The sequence below is a fragment of the Bufo bufo genome, chromosome 5 (genome assembly GCF_905171765.1).
Source record: "Bufo bufo chromosome 5, aBufBuf1.1, whole genome shotgun sequence".
Lineage (NCBI taxonomy): Eukaryota > Metazoa > Chordata > Amphibia > Anura > Bufonidae > Bufo > Bufo bufo.
The window spans coordinates 313,023,268-313,036,513 of NC_053393.1; positions in this window are offsets into that span (position 1 = coordinate 313,023,268).

A 13,246-nucleotide genomic window follows, 5' to 3' on the forward strand; every position below is an offset into this window, starting at 1 on the left:
TGCTTTCATCCCGGCGCCATTATAGGGCGGTGGCAAGTCATGTATCAATGCAACACCAGGTTTACAGAAATATCTGTCTTTTCTCATCAAAATTTTGTTCTCCCCCCCCCGTCTGTTCAAATTCTTTACTACAGTCCAACCACACACGGACCATGTCTGTCAATTTATCATCCTCTAATTTCCCTCTTTTCTCATTCAACAACGTCTGCCACATAACAGGGCAGTGTGCCACCTTTTGGTATGTTATACAGATGTAGCAGGGTTAGCACTCAAACTCTTAACTCAAATTTCTTAAATCATCATGTTATCTTGAAACAAAAACCATTGAAAAGCAATTGAAGGTGTTTGCTTCTCTGGTCCGCCACATACTGTTCGGGTGAACAGTAGCCCTTCGGGACACTTTCCTCATTTCCCATCTTCTGGATCCTTCACCTTGTTCTGGACAACACAGAAACCCGATATAACACGTTGAGCCTAATGTCCCACACACTCTGGGTAGACACTGGCCGGTCTCCTCCCTTCTGTCGTCTCTCGGTCACAACACCGGGATGACCGATTGACACAGGCACTTTAGAAGACCTTTGGGTTTCTATCAGTCTGTGTTTCCGTTACAAAGGGTCGCACATTAAAAACAATAAACCACAATACATCAAGGAAGAACCCTTGCGTACTGTCTAATCGTCTCTCGCACCTACTGGAGCCATCTTAAGGCCTCTGTATAGAGTAATCACTGGACGTGAAGACCTTTGAGTCCCGGTCAGCACACTCTGGGCTACCGCGGACCGCTCTCCCCCCTTCTGTGATCGTCCCCTTTATGGAGATTTGAGTCAGACGCCAGGCTGAACTCCGATACAGGCACATAGGAGAACTCTGTGTCTCAGTCAGTGATACTTGTCAACAGGGTCTTCACAACTTATAGGCACAACACAGTACATCAAGACTTTAAAAAACAAATGGGGTTCTTACTTTCATGCCCTCGAGGACGTCGACACTTTATAGGCAAGATGACTAAATTTTCCTACCTCGTATTACAGGTCGCGATCCCGGTGTCCGTTAGTGTGCCTCTCCTCATCTAGTCTCCAGGGGTACGGGAACAAAGGGTCCAATCCTCGAGCCCCACGCTGGGCTCCAAATTTGTTCTGGTTCTGGCCAAGCTGCCAGTTTGGTTGATGTACTGCTCCAAATTAATTAATGTTAAAGTATACGTATACTGAGAGATCAATACTGAGACAACACACAGCTGGGTTATAACAGGATCTCTGTTTTATTGCGGAACAGTAGACAGTATATAGGATGGAAAGGAGTGGGGGGTGTAAGGTGGCGTGTATCTTTTCTATTGGCTATAAACTCTGTATTTTCTGTCACATCGATGACAAGAGGAAGTCGTCCCCCCTCCCCCCTTGCTGGTGGGTGAAGCCGTTACTTCTTCTTTCTTTGAAGCTGCTTGCTTGAGCTGAACGGAAACCGTCTTGTGACACATGATAAAGCAAAGAGCAAGATTCTTGTTATAGGCATTGGCTGGGTACCTGGCCGCCATTTTAACTACAGTATAGTTCTCAACAAGCAAGTGTCCATTTTGTATCAATAGTCCATAACAGTGCAATCTCACTGCCTAAAGCCTTTATTGAGAAAAACTAACTTTTATAATATGCTAATTAGCCTCTAGGAGCAGGGTTGCGTTGCACCTGCTCCTAGAGGCTCCGTTTGCCCACCTCTTTTCACGCCCTTCTTCTCTTGATTGACAGGGACAGGGCAGCGCTGCTCTCCTCCCGCCGGTCGTGTCTGCAGTGTAAATCTCACGCTGTTCAGTATTCGGCGCAGGCGCAGTGAGGAAGCCAGCAGCCGCCGAGAGTCCTTTCCTCACTGCGCCTGCGCCCAATACTGAACGGCGCGAGATTTACACTGCAGACACGGACGTTTTTCTCAATAAGGGCTTTAGGCAGTGAGATGGCACTAATATAGTTATTTTCAGCTGACATTAGCACATCGCTAATGTCAGCCAGCTTAATGCCCATTTTTTACAGTAGGTGACAGAAACCCTTTTTTTGGATCATGACTTCTCTTATCACTCATTATACCATTATCCCTCTTTTTCTCAGTGAGTGTAAATTAAATTGCTTCAGAAACACCCTGTCCTACATGCATAAAGTTGTACACATTATTCCCTACAAGACACTGCCATGATTGATGAAAATTGTGAGTGAACGGTGACCTATGTATCCCTTCCGGTTCTTTAGGGTTAAATACTGCCACAAAGACAATGTATGTTATATGCCTGATGAAGCTGTCAGGCCGCCAGCGAAGCATGTTGCATGTAACAGGAATAATTTTGTTTGTCTTTTTATATTCCTCCTTTTATTTTCCCCAATAATCCAGAGAAACGTGCGCCCGTTGATCTGCTATTTTTCTACCACTCCTGATAGATCCGAGGCTGCTGCACATAGGTTCCTATGGAGACCCTGCCTGTAGCAGACTTGCTCTGTATCGTTGATTATGGACTCTGCCACTCGGAGTCTGTGTAAAACAGCAGGCACACAACGGTTATGACTCCATCTTTAAAGACCCAACTTCCACTGTACATGTAAAGCAGATATCGAGAAGGGGTTAAACTTCCCTCAGGAGTTGTTACCGAAGCTCCAGGAACAGAAGATTTGCTGTGAAGGAGGAAAAGGGCATGGTGCTAGTTATTATTTTCAATTAGTGCCCCCTTATTGGGAAGGGGCACTAAGGGGGCAGTACTATTGTAAGGGGGCAGCAATATTGTAAGGGGGCATTAGGTCCAGCACTGTTGTAAAGGAGGCACTAAGGGGGCAGCACTATTGTGTGGGGAGCTCTAAGGGAGCATAAATACTATGTGAACCACTAAGGAGGCATAGCTACTTGTAAGGGCGCTAAGGGGGCAGCTAAATCTCTATTGTGTGGGGGGACCAAGGGAGCATCATTACTGTGAAGAAAGCACCTAAGTATCTTTACTACTTTGTGGGGGCACTAAAGGGGCATTCTATTGTGAAGGGGCACTAAGGGACATCATTACTATGTGGGGACACCAAGGGAAGAAGACACTAAGGGGGCATAACTACTGTTTGGGGCCACAAATAGGCTTACCACCCGGCCGGTATCTCACCGACCAAGTCGGTCATTTAGTGACCCTGCCGGTGCCAGGAATTTTTTTCTACTGGCAATAATAATTGGCAGTATTTTTTTTATAAGGACTATTACTAATGATCACTTCCATTGTGGGGCGTCATTAGTACAGCCTTCAACTAACGCCCCCCTCCTTTTTGTGTTAAGAGAAGGGGGCATTACTATTACCGGGGGCACTACTGGGGGCATTACTATTACTGGGGGCATTACTATAAACTGGGGGCACTAATGGGGGCATGACTATTACTGGGGTTACTAATGGGGGCATAAATATTACTGAGAGGCATTACTGGGGTACTAATGGGGGCATTACTATTACTGGGAGCACTAATGGGGGCATTATTATTACTGGGGCGCACTAATGGGAGCATTGCTATTACTGGGGGGGCATTAATATTATTGGGGGCACTAATAGGGGTATTACTATTACTGGGGGAACTAATGGGGACACTATAAATTCTGGGGGTGTTAATGGGGGCATTATTATTTCTGGGAGGCAGTAATAGAGACATTATTCATTCTGGGGGCACTATTTGGGGCATTATTATTGTGGGGCACTAATGAAAGCATTACTATTACTGGGAGCACTATTAATTCTGAGGGGTCCTAATGGGGGTATTATTAATTCTGGGGGACACTAATGGAGGCATTACTATTACTGGGGCCACTAAAGAGGGCATTATTAATTTTGGGAGGAACTAATAGAGGCATTACTATTACTGGGGGGCACTATTAATACTGGGAGCCACATTATTACATAGCAACTTAACACCCTGTGCTAAGCCACGTCCCCCTTTGGAGTAAGGCTGAACATGGCCAGTATTTTTTGTTGGGAAAGGTGGCAACTCTAGCCACAAAGGGGACTAGGGGGTTTTGAGTGTGTACAGACTGGCATTGGGTGGAGATGAAGGCATGGCTTAGTGTAAACAAAATTTGCGGTGGCACAGGTAGCCTCTGATATTGCCCCCCATGGGCTTTTCAGAAGTTGGGAGGAATGTATCTAGAAAAGATGACTGACAGTCTCTGCCCTGAGGCCATGTTTGTTATCGCCTCTTTTAGCAGCATGCTAATAGTGCTCCCAGTAACAGCCATTTATTGGAGAGCATGCTTCTCCTAGCCCTGGCTTTCCCCACAGCTCGGTGACATGAGAGAGGCGTGCCTGAAGTCAGACGCCAGGAGCTGGGTGGGTGCAGAGCTTCACATGCCCCCAGACTAGTCTCCAGCCCTGCAGAGGCACTGTCACCTCAGCTTGGTGTTACTGCGGCCACCATGTCTCAGACTGGGAATGTTTAGGAGCAGGAGAAGAAGGCAGGAAACAAAGGAAGGCAGCGTGCGTGTGTTTACTGTGGAGGCTGCTCCCACGGAGAACAAAGGGCCTGGAGGAGGACTGTCTGCAGTAAGTATGGGAGATTCTGAGGGCTGGCAGCCAGCCTTGTGTGACCCTGGGAGGGGGGCTGTGCATTGTGCCCGGGCTGCCACATGTAGTGATGCCCGGGCTGGAAGCAGTCTGTTCCTTGTGGAGATGTACAGTGGCCCTCACATTCTCTCTGGAGCCATTGGGAAGACATGCCCTCTGCTCGGTGTATGTGACGAGTCTAATAGGGCGTGCACGGAAATGACACGATCACATGGAAAGTACAAAAGATTTCCAGCTCCTGAGGTGGTCGCTGTCTGCCCAGTGACATACTAGCAGGTTATTACACAACTAGCAATTCCCTCATACCGTGTTATTGATAAAGGTACAGGCTACGTTCATGTGGAAGAATAGCAACTGCTGGGAAGTGTATGGTTACTGCCAGGAATGGACAAGTAGCCCAGGCAGAGCCCTCACCTATGTGTGGACGCCAGGTCAGGCCAGTTCTCTTATATTGGCATCCACCGTTCGGTCTGTAATGTTTACATGGAGAATGGCATTGTCTTCACCAGCTGGTGACACTTCATGCCAGTGGAGGAGTGAAGCTAGTAGGCACTAGGACAGTGTTTACGCTGGTAATGCACAGTCGGTGTATGTTGGCTGATTTCAGCCATCTTTGACCATGGAATGTGTGGGGGCCGCCAAAGTCGCCCACAACGGCAGCTGTTGGGGGATGTTGTATTCCAACATGTCCGATCCCTTTGTTCCCTGGGATATAAGCCGCCAGATGTGACTGGCAGTGGCTTATTCCCCTGTCCTTATTGAGAAAACGTGCATGGTTAGCCAAGCTGAGGGTAGTCGGGAGAGATTATTCATCTGAAATACCATTTTTAATATTTCCTGAAAGCAGATTACCTTAAAAGGGGTTGTCCGGGTTCACATACCCTTATTTTCACCCAGGCAGCCCCCCCTGAGGCTAGCATCGGAGCATCTCATGCTCTGATGCACTCCATTGCCCTGCGCTAAATCGCGCAGGGCAAGGGCTCTTTTGTTTATCATAACACACTGCTGGGCAGAAGCTTCCGCCCGGCAGTGTGTTCGGAGACGTCACCGGCTCTGATGGGCGGGCTTTAGTGCAGCCCTAGCCGTTTTACTGGCTAGGGCAGCGCTAAATCCCGCCCTCCAGTGCCAGTGATGTCACCGGGGTTCCTGGCAGCCCCATGGAGAGCCCAGTATGTCACCGGAACTCCTAAAAATGCCTTTGCCCTGCGCAATTTAGCGCAGGGCAAAGGAGAGCATCGGAGCATGAACTGCTCCGATGCTCATGTCAGGGGGGCTGCCGGGGTGAAAATGGAGGTATGTCTGAACCCGGACAACACCTTTAAAGAGGACCTTTCATGTTTTGTTTTTTTATTCTAGATAAATACCTTTACTTGCGGGGTACTGCAACCCTGATGCTGCCACCCTGCCTGTTTTTTTTAAATATGGCCCCTACGCCCGTTGTGCCCCCCTGTAGTTTTCTCGCCCAGTATGCTAATACTGAGTATCGTTACAGGGAGAAGGAGACGCCAGGGTTTCTCAATGGGCATCTCCTTCCCCCTGGCTGTGCCACGATCCAATCACAGCGGAGAGCGTCACAGCCAGGGAGAAAAAAAAAAAGCTCACCTTCTCCCTGGCTGTGACGCTCTCCGCTGTGATTGGATCGCGGCACAGCCAGGGGGAAGGAGATGCCCATTGAGAAACCCTGGCGTCTCCGCCCATACTGGGCGGGAAACAGCAGGGGGGCACAACAGGGCATAGGAGCCATATTTTAAAAAAAACAGGCAGGGTGGTAGCATCAGCAAGTACCCCAGAAGTAAAGGTATTTATCTAGAAAAAAAAACAAAAAAACATGAAAGGTCCTCTTTAAATGTCCTTTTCAGATGAATGCCAGGCACAGTACCAATCCTCACAAACTATCAGTATATTGTAGCACTTTCTACACAAACTTTCCATTTCTTTCAGCCCACTCACAGTTTACCAGCAGCTGTCAGTCTGAATTGTGGTGTGTGCCTATATTAGTTGGTTTTCATGACCTTTCTTTTGCACATATTTATTTATTTAATTTATTACTTATTTACTCGCTCACTGACATATTCTGCAGCTCTTTACAGACATTATCATCACTTGCTATCTCCAATGGAGCCCACAAACTAAGGGGGTCATTTATCAAACTGGTGTAACGTAGAACAGGCTTAGTTGCCCATAGCAACCAATCAGATTCCTCATTTCATTTTTGACAGCTTCTTTGGGAAGTCAAAGGAGGAATCTGATTGGTTGCTATATAGATATCCATCCTCAGGTATTTCTTCATTTGTGTGCATTAGCCCTTATACTGAATATTTTCTCATAAAACTATATAGCAATGCTGCCTACAGGCTGCATGGCATTTCATGGTGACAGGTTCCCTTTAATAGCAACCAAATGGACCCTGCAATCTTGTCATGGGAGGACATTCGGGCATCGGAGGGCGCCCCCTCCCTCCAAATGACCACTCAGATGCTGTGGTCACAATTGAATGTCCAATCATGGACACTGCCAGGGGTTGTCTGCCAAGTAAAACAGTAGGCACCTGACAGCTATGGTGCTTGTGCAATCTTTAAAGCCTCAACATCTGCCTTACATGTATGGCAGATGTTGCAAAGGGGTTAACAGGGAAAAGTCTGTTCAAAATGTGACGAGCGATGTGGATTTTACTCTAGTGCTACTTTCATCCCTTTTTTTTTTCTGTTTACGTTCCGTTGTTTGCGTTCTGTACGTGGAACCATTCATTTCAATGGGTCCGCAAAAAAACCTGAATGTATTCCGTATGCATTCCGTTTCCGTATTTCCGTTTTTCCATTCCGTTCAAAGATAGAACATGTCCTATTATTGTCCGCATAATGGACAAGGATAGTACCGTTCTACTAGGGGCCAGATGTTCTGTTCCGCAAAAAACGGAATGCACACGGATATCATCCGTATCTTTTGCGGATCCGTTTTTTGCGGACCGCAAAACACTGAAAAAGCCATACGGTCGTGTGCAATAGGCCTTAAGCCTATATTAGATACGTAGATCATCCAGGCGATTGTTAGGAAGGAAGTGTTCCTTCCTGGCAATTGCCTGCTCATCAGTGGAAGAGAATGCGGCTATTACCTTCAGCGATCTCCTCCACAGTATGGGGACAAGTGATTATTAATGCCATCGCTCCTCCCAGTGGCGTAGCTAGAAATGACTGGGTCCCACAGCAATTGTTTAAACGGGGCCCCCCCCTTCACAACCCCCTTCTTCAATGCAACCCCCACTCTTGTGGCTTGTGGCAGTCACAGGAAATCCAGCCGTGTTGGATTTCTTACGACTGCCGCAACGATACCATGCATTTCTAAGGGATCACCACTACTCAGCGATCCTGGCTGTAGTGCGATCAGTGTCGTCATAGCCTAATGCAACGGGTGCCCTCTATCGCCACCCAGGTGTAATAGGAAATGCAGAGTGGTGTAACAGTGCACCCTAAATGTCTCTTTATGTTTCATGGTGCTCCTACCTGGATACTGCTGGACCCCAGGCTTTGGCTCTGAAGCAATAAAAAGGGGGAATAATGGAGGGATTTGAAAAAGATAGATTGAGTTTAAACCTTGTATGTAGTTGAACAGCAGCTTTACTTGAATAAATGTTCATCATAACAATCTTCAAGCTTTGTCTTGGTCCCAGCAGGCTTTGGCATAAACTGGAAGGCTTCTTCAATAACTCTGCTTGCTTTCTCTCTCTCTCTGCTGTACTGACAGGCTTGGTAAAATACTTTGCTTTCTTTCTTTAAGCTGCACTAAATTCTGCTTAAGTCTGGATACTGTACTTTAGGACTGTCCTGGTGTCCTTGGATGGGGTGCCGTTGACTGTTATTCCCCTCCTGACACTCAGTAAAACTTATCTTCAGCCGAAGTACTCTTCCTCTTGCTGATTTCTCTTGTGGTGGCCGAAGAAAAATTTCCTCTGGCCCTATGGCTTCCAGACATCTTTCTTCATAGCCAGAAGAGCTTAGGGTTCTCACACTTCTCCTGTCTAGAACTAAGGGCTCATTCACACGACCGTATATTTTTTCAGTTTCCGTTCAGTTTTTTTTGCGGACCGTCATTCACTTCAATGGGTCAGCAAAAAAAAAACCAGAATGTACTCCGTGTGTATTCCGTTTCCGTATGCCCATATTTCCGTTCCGCAAAAAGATAGAACATGTTCTATTATTGTCTGCATTACGGACAAGAATAGTACTGTTCTATGAAGGGCCAGCTGTTCCGTAAAATACGGAATGCACACGGATGTCATCCATATTTTTTGCGGATCCGTCTTTGTGGACAGCAAAATACATACGGTCGTGTGAACAAGCCCTAACTCTTAACTTCTGCCCCACCCTTTTGGCAGGAAGCAGGACTGGCCCACTTAAGCCCAAAGGGGGAGAATGGAATGGTAAGTTCCATTCTATCTAAGGATAGCTCTGCCATTCGCACTGCCACCTGCTGGTGAACCAGGCACATTACATGTAATGAACAGTTGCATAAAGATATTATCATTGCACCATGTAGAGTAGCTGGACAGAAATCCACAGATGACATTTGGGTTAAACCATTAGAGATAGTAGCAGGGTATAGGAATGGTAACACCACTATGGGGTGTTACACTAACACATACCTCTCCTCTCTCAGCTGCCTTGCCCTCATGCCCTGAACCTGCAGGATGCTCTCTCTCTGCAATGAGGCAGGGCACATACCTTGACAAGGCTGCCATGCCTTCCTCTCCTGCTGGTCCTTCAGTTTGGTCTATGCAGCACCATATTAATCGGGCTGGTGGGCCCGTCCTTTCATGAATTAAGGAGGCCAGGTACCAATGTTACCACATGTTGAGGGGGCCTGGCAACAAAATCATTTAGTACTGCTCCCGAGGCCAGATACAGCTGCTTTCCCTGCTTACCTGATAGATACCCCACTGAAGCCAGTCTTAGGCCTCATGCACACGGCCGCTGTTTTGGTCTGCATTCGAGCCGCCCTTTTGGCGGCTCGGATGTGGACCCATTCACTTCAATGGGGCCGCAAAACATGCGGACAGCACTCTGTGTGCTGTCCGCATCCGTTGCTCCGTTCCGTGGCCCCGCTAAAAAAATATAACATGTCCTATTCTTGTCTGCGCTTTGCGGACAAGAATAGGCATTTATATGAAAGGCTGTCCGTGCTGTTCCGCAAATTTGCGGAACGCGCACGGACGCCATCCGTGTTTTGCGGATCCGCGATTTGCGGACTGCAAAACACACCATGGTCGTGTGCATGAGGCCTTAGGCCCAGTTCACACAACTGACTTTGAGAAACATGTTGAAAAAATCAGCACGGAATATACAGTACATTTTTTTTTTATGCATCTATTTTTTATTATTGGATGTTGACTTCAATACAAAGTTACATTTTCAGCTTGAGGATTTTAAAGGTCTGTGCCAAAACGAAAAAAATCCAGCTATATGATACAAAGAATGTTATAAAGAGTTATAAAGAGCAACAGTAAATCCAGCAGAAAAAAATTACATAGTTTATTAGATCCTCATAAAATGGGGAAAAAGAACCCCAATAATCCATATATAAAGGTGGCCAGTGATATACAAAATCTAAAGGCCAGACATACGAACAAAAATTGGGACCTAACAGGTGCATGCAGGAAGAGGGTAGTGGAGGAGATGAGTATAGATATGGGGTTGGACCTAATCAGCCCTTTGCTGCCCCTATCTACCCCTTTGCCCAGGGAAGACCCTAGATGGTAGGGCCCCCCTGTCCTCGTACCTAGAACTATATATGCCCCGATTCCCGCTATGCTCGATAAGTATTACCTCTACCTCGACGCGTTTCACCCTATCTAAAGGGCTCCTCAGGAGGTCGTGATAATAAGTCACTGATAGACAACTATAATAATAAATTATAATAAATCGATGAGCTAATATCACAGAGTCATGTTGGTTGTGGCAATAACAATCATAAATACCACAACTTCGCAGCCATGGCAATCATACATTATCTCAATGTCTTCCACAAATTCCTCCAAATGTCTAGCCATTCATATACCGTCACAATAACGAACACTGATATGAACCCTTAGATGATGGTTCACCCCGTGTCACACCAAACTGACCACAAAATGTGGTTAAGGGTAAGTTATGATGTTCACAATAAAGAGTACAAAAATTACTTACAGGGGAAGACGTTGGATCCAATATGCCAATAGAGCTGCAGTCCCAATCGACTCCCTCTTCCTGCATGCACCTGTTAGGTCCCAATTTTTGTTTGTATGTCTGGCCTTTAGATTTTGTATATCACTGGCCACCTTTATATATGGATTATTGGGGGTCTGTGCCAAAAACTCCACCGAAAATGCACAAAAACTGCATGGACTGACATGATTTTTTTTTTCTGCTTTCCATTTATTTCAATGGGAGATTTAATGACGATTCTGCCCCAAGATTGGGTGTTCTGCTTCTTTTTCCACACTTCTTTTTTATATGTGTAAAAAAAGCAAGTGCTGCTTCCCATTGAAGTGAACAGAAGGTTGTTTTGAGACGTTTTCTGGAGCTGACTTTGCGGCAGAAATGCTCCAAAATCAGTGCCAAAAAACTCAATGTGAACTGGCCCATAGGCTGTATTTACATCAGATTTTTACCCCAGGTTAAGCATATACACATTACTTATACATTACACAGTTGCCTCAGACAGCGTCATACAGTGGCAGTCGTCACCATAGGCTTCCATTGTATAAAAAAAAAAAATGAAAATACCTTAAATGGTTATAAGGGAAAATAATAGCATTCTTAATACAGAATGCTTAGTAAAATGTCCATTGAGGGGTTAAAAATAATAAACAAATTTAACTCACCGCATCCACTTGGTTGCGTAGCAGATCTCCTCTTCTTTCTTCAGGAAAAAGTCCGGGTTCGGGTCTGGGTACCAAACATGCAGATTTTTCTCACGCGCGTGCAAAATGCATTAAAATGCTTTGCACTCGCGCAGAAAAATCAAGCATTTTCCCGCAACGCACCCGCATTTTGTCCGGCCCTCACACGCGACGCCCGTGTGAAAGAGGCCTTACACTGCCAGATCATCATAGAAACGCTTGTTAGAGATGATCTGCACAATTATCTGCCCGTCTAATACAAGCTTTAGTTTTGCTGTCAAAAGTGAAGGGTGCGCGGTATTCCTCAACAATAATTGTGTAAATACTGAATAAAGTTGTGTTTGTTTGAAATAGTAAAGCAATGCCTATGCTTTTATGACAGTCCTATAAATCTTTACAAGATGGTTAAATATGATGACTGCTGGCATAGCCTGCTTTATAAATGAGGCTTTCTTCTTCCCTAGTTCAAAGCCCTTATTTGTCTATTTCTGCTGTAATACTGTATCTAGGTCAGTGGGACAGATTAATCTAGCTATTGCTTGTATAGCGCCTTATGGTAAATGCTTGGAAATCAATAGATGGACAGAAGGTCACGGCTAATATATAAACCTCTGGTTTTATAAAATGTCCCCCATGTCAGAGAGATCCGTGTAGTGTTTATCTCTATAGGTGCGTGGATGAGATTGCCCATTCATGACTGTTGGAGCCCCCTCATTACATAGAACCAGGGTCTTTAGGGACGTAGAGATCTTCGAAAGAGAAGCCAAAAGGACGGTCAATTTGGTTCTCAGCTCGCAGACTCCTTCCATTGTCTCTGTGACATGTCAGAGGTTTTATAAAAGCAGGGCTACGCTGTAAAAACAGAAGCGTGTTGAAGCAGTTAAAAATAGCCGACGGGGTATCACTGGTGAGTTCTTCACATTCAGGGCCCACAGATTGTCAGTGACATCATTATTTTCTGATTGCTTCCCACATACAACCACAACACTCACTCATCATTAGATGTGCTCCTCTGCTTAATTGGAAATTCTTCTGCAACGGACTTTCCCAGGTTTTACCACAGTGAACCTCCGCCTGAGACGAGCGCAGAATAGTGAAATGAGTTTAAAAGTATTTCAACTTTATAAAAAACTCAGTTTCTACCATAAACACGCTTGGTGGTTCTGGGACTAAATGATTTCTTTTGTATCTACCTACTTGACTACTTGTGTCCCTCATGACCTAGTATGGTCATTATACGGATATATAGACAAGGATATCCAGTGTGGCACTAAGGGGCACCTAAAATTGCTTATTGCATACGAGTACTTGTGTCTCAGACAGCCACTTCTTTTAAATTGTTTCTGGAGAAGTTCTCATTTTTCATGCGTATGGACTGAGTGAAGGCATCTTTACAGGAGAAATAAGTTGCTCAATCCTTTCGTTTCTGGGAAAGCTTCCTCTCTATCCTCCCTCTTGGCTCACAATCACTGATGGAAATCACTGACGTGTGAATGAGGCTTTATATTGGGCCCTTTTTCTGAAGAAGTTTTGTAAAATTCCACTCACAGGAGACACAGTCTTCAGGACAAGTAAGTTTTATTTATGGCCGGCTGGAAGTATTAACACATTAACATACAAAGAAAAATGCTAAAAGGGGGAAGGACCCCTATTCAATTTACACATAAGGCAGCCTGGTGGCTCAGTGGTTGGCACTGGTGCCTTGCACCTCTGGGGTCCTAGGTTTTAGTCTGACCCAGGACAATGCATGGAGTTTGTATGTTTGCATGGGTGGTCTTACTAGTGAGCATTTAGCCAACATCTGATAATCA